Below are 4260 nucleotides of genomic sequence, written 5' to 3'. Positions count from 1 at the left end.
TCCCCTTTCCCCTCCTGCCTACTTTTTCCCCTTTAAATATCAAAGCCTTCAAAAATCCTCTTTGGAAAAAGTATGGGCTACAGATCCTACTCTGGCTGGTGTTTCTTTTTCCCGGGCACATCCTCAAACTTGGCAAAAAAAGATAAAGGAAACCCTCTAAATTTATTGAAATGCACCTCAGTCATTTTCTTTGGTTTTACAGGTTATAGGAAGAGATGAAAAATACATTGGAACTAGGTCATTCTATATCTGATAGTAATCAAACACTACAATATTAATAATTATTGCAACTGTGATTCCTGTTACATTAATGATGTGTATGTTATCTCAACTAGCTCCCAGATCAGTTTTGTTAGACACCTACGATTCAAATTTAGGGCCAATGGTAAGGAAGAGTTGCCCATTAACCAGTCCATACAAGATTACTTCTCAACATTGATCAGTATCATTCACAAGTCACAATGTCATATAATGGGTTTGGTGGAGCCAGTTGAGCAGAAGAAATACTTTAAGAAATCTTCAGAATATGCTGCTTGTTGAAGACTTCATAACATCTTGAATCATGTTAAGAAAAGCTGCTCAGAAATGAGATGAATCATTTTGAGAAAACACTGTCCAGCTTAAGGAGCCAAGCGACTTCTGTTGGTAACTCAGAAATTAGGAGCCTAACCAAGACAATATCTTTGTGCTCCACCTAGAAAGAAACTGATCTCTTTTGGATGTTTATTACTTTGAAAATTAATAAAGGAATGATACTGGAACCTAAAAGGCAAATACATCTGCAGAGTTATGAGGAGAAGACACATCACCCAATTCCATGGATTTCCTAAGTTATTTGCTATTCCCACTTTTTGCACTTAAAGCATTTGAAATATTTTCACATATGTTTCTTTATAAAGGACTTAGAGAGTGTAAAAGACAGGCCAATTTATTCAACAATTTTAGGTTTGAAACTAAAGCACTTTTTAGATAGATACAAAAATAGCACGGAACTTACAATGTTACAAATAAATAAACTGCTAAAAATATCCAGCTACTTTTTTATTACTAACAAAATTCTTGCTTCTAACTCTTCATTGATTGGTCTATACATGTGTTTAGTTATAACTTTTCTTCTAAATACACTTTCATTATATTTTACTAAAGTTGGAAGTTTGTCATTTAAAAATCACCTTACCAGAATGCTACCCTTTTCATGAAGTTTTCTCAACCTCATGAAGTAGTATGTGGTCTTCTAGACCTAAAATCCTTTTAAATTATGATGCAGCATACCCAGGAATATATATTCATTTATATCTGAAATAAATATTTAAAAAGAAATTGTTGAGAAGCACTGTGATCTTTTTAAATTTCATCTGAAAGCTAAAATATAGCTGAGGTTTATTAAAATTTATTTAATGACACATTAATTGGTTACAATAAGCAATTTGAAAAAAAAAATAGATTGATGGTGCTTTAGAACAGGGACTATCTTGTGGATCCTGAAGCCTCAGGAGCTTTCTGAGGGAGCTGGGGGCTAAGAGTCTCTGTAAGGGTCAGACATTGGAGAGAGAATATGTGTTTCTGAAGAAGATAAATTCCAGGTTCTCACCCTCATTATTGCTATTTTTTATTATGTATATAGGTCTTCTGCATAAAATTTATTTTAAAGAAACATATTATTGGTTTAAAAAGTTTGACAGTTACCTCTGTACATTATAATTTCCTTACCTTATAGGTTAAATCCTGTATGACAAAAACTACTACTTCTAAAATTACTGTAAAAAAAGATTTCCCATATGATTTTTTCATTTCAAAGAATACTCTAAGTACAAGTACAGTAAAACTTGTCTGGGCCCTTAGGGTTTCTTATAATGCAATTTCTCTTACATTTTTGAAATGTAGCATCATTAATTTTTGAATTAATATTACAGGCTTGTGTGAATTTGTTTAAATAATTTGCTTGTATTTTAATCAAGCAATGTTAAGTTTTGCTCAGAATTTGCTGAGAATGTAATGCTAAGTTTTGAGTGGTCACTGTTTTGTTTTGTTTTGTTTTTTTGTTTTGGTAAGGGAATAAATTTTACCTTCTCAAGGCCAAGTTACTTTATTTATTGCCTTACTCTTCATGTCTTTTTGGATAAAGAACATTTCACTTTAGTCAAAAGGAAAATTAGACTTTATCAGTTTGTCAGAATGGGAACAGATTGTTCCTAGAGAAATGTGTGATATTTCAAGCACAAAGGTAGCATTCTACAATTTTAAACTAATTAGAAAGAATTGAAAATGGTTATCAGAACTTCCTAAAATCACTCAGTTTAAGACAGGTACACAAAACCAGTTTATAGAGATGAATCAAGATTATGGTGCAGTTAGGGTAGGGGGAGAAGACTAGGAAGCAAAGAAAGAGAAAATTTGTATTAATTGAACATTCATTATGTGTGAAAAATTAAGCTAGGTACGTTACACATCTTCGTTCAATCTTCCAAATGACTCATGGACTTGGTATAATAATCTCCAATTTATTAATGAAAACCTGAAAGTTAAATAACACATTCAGTATCAGGCAGTGATGAAGCTGGGATTTGAAACTAGGATTATTAGATTTCAAATCCCTGGCCTTTCTGGTGTTCCACTTACATCCCAAGACTGGTCTACTTCTGCCTTAGAGTTGATCTCCTAACTACTACCCAAGCACCAGGTTTTCTCAATGATCATGGTCTGAACATTACACACTGTTCTCCATCAATTCAGTCCTCTGTAGTCACCAATCCCCATGTGGCTCTTCCTCCTTCTTTGGAGATTGTCTCACTCTTCAGATTCTCAGCACTCTTCACCTCACTTTTAGCTTAGTTTCTGCTTGGTCCCAGTTTGGCTTTAACTTTTGACTACACAGCATCAAACTACGTTAGGTTAATAAGCCTCTTAGTTTAAAGCCATATCAGAGGCAAACTTTATAAACCCCCTTCTCCATGAAAGTCACATCTCCTTAGCTTACACGAGACTCCAAAAGTAGAGACACATGCAGACACTTTATCTCACAGTAACCCATGCTCTGGTGAGGAAGCATTAGGTCCAGGATTTGAGGATCTATTTGCATGAGAATTAGAGGAGCTGGCTGAGAAGTCCAAACAAGTAGACTATTTGAGGTTGACAATTGGCCTCCACTCTCAGATGCCTGCAGAGCCAAAAATAACATCTTTTCCTAACCTAAATTATCTATCAGATAGGGAAGAGGGTCACCCAAAGGGGAGGATGGCTGGGCAGTATTAGCTTGAAGTAAGCATCACTAGTCGGGGCTGAGAGGCCAGTGGGTGCATGAAAGGCAAACAACTCAGAATGTTTCCTAGCCAGAGGATGAACAGAAAAGGCCAGAATGATTAGTAAACCAATTGAAAAGCTGTAGTGTCTGGTTCTATAGAAAACTGAGGATGTAGGGACACAGTTTCTTTGCCATATGACAGCAGAATATAATGCTGTTGAGGAAGAAGGGATTTCTCCTTGTTTTTAAAACCATATGAAAGAAAACAATCAAGAATTTTTTTTTCAAGGGAAATATAGATCAAAGGCATAAGAAAGCAAGCTCATTCATGGAGGTCTGTTGTACCTGGGATCCTACTGATAACCTGGAGAATTCTGGTGTATGGAGTTTCCCAAAAGACTCTTCTCTCTTGTAGATTAAATAAAGACTTGGGGAGGGAAGATGGATTTCTCTAGGCCATGCTAGAATGGCCTGAGGAACACTTTTAAAATTCTTTCCTTTTCTGGATAGCAAACCAGACCCTATGTCTTGAATTTTTTTGCATATTCTCCAGTGCCTGGCTCTGTACATGGAAAATTATTGTGCTCTATTAATATTCTTTAAGTGAATGAGTAAAGTGATGTTAAATGGGATGATATATGGGAAAGCATTGAAGGGGATGGGAATTAAAGGCATGAGCTTGGAGCCAGCTGGGTTCAAATCTTGACTACCCCGTTTACTAATTGTGTGACTTTGGCCAAGTCATTTAATGTTTCTATGCCTGATTTTCTTCCCTTGTATAGCAGAAATAATAGGATCACTATCTCCTAAAATGTTGTGGGTCTTAAATAGGCACAAGTATTTAAAACTGTGCCTGGCCCATGGTAAGAGTTCAGTAAAGTTTAGCCATTTTGTACTTTGAAACTATAAACTAACTTGGAAACTATAAACCATACAAGATTTTTACTATTTTTAAAATGACCAAAATGACCAAGATTGGATTAAAGACTAATGCAATACAGTAAACTCATGGCATTCAA

Source organism: Mandrillus leucophaeus, unplaced genomic scaffold, assembly GCF_000951045.1.
Source record: "Mandrillus leucophaeus isolate KB7577 unplaced genomic scaffold, Mleu.le_1.0 Scaffold75, whole genome shotgun sequence".
Lineage (NCBI taxonomy): Eukaryota > Metazoa > Chordata > Mammalia > Primates > Cercopithecidae > Mandrillus > Mandrillus leucophaeus.
Note: the sequence above shows the minus strand (reverse complement) of the source record.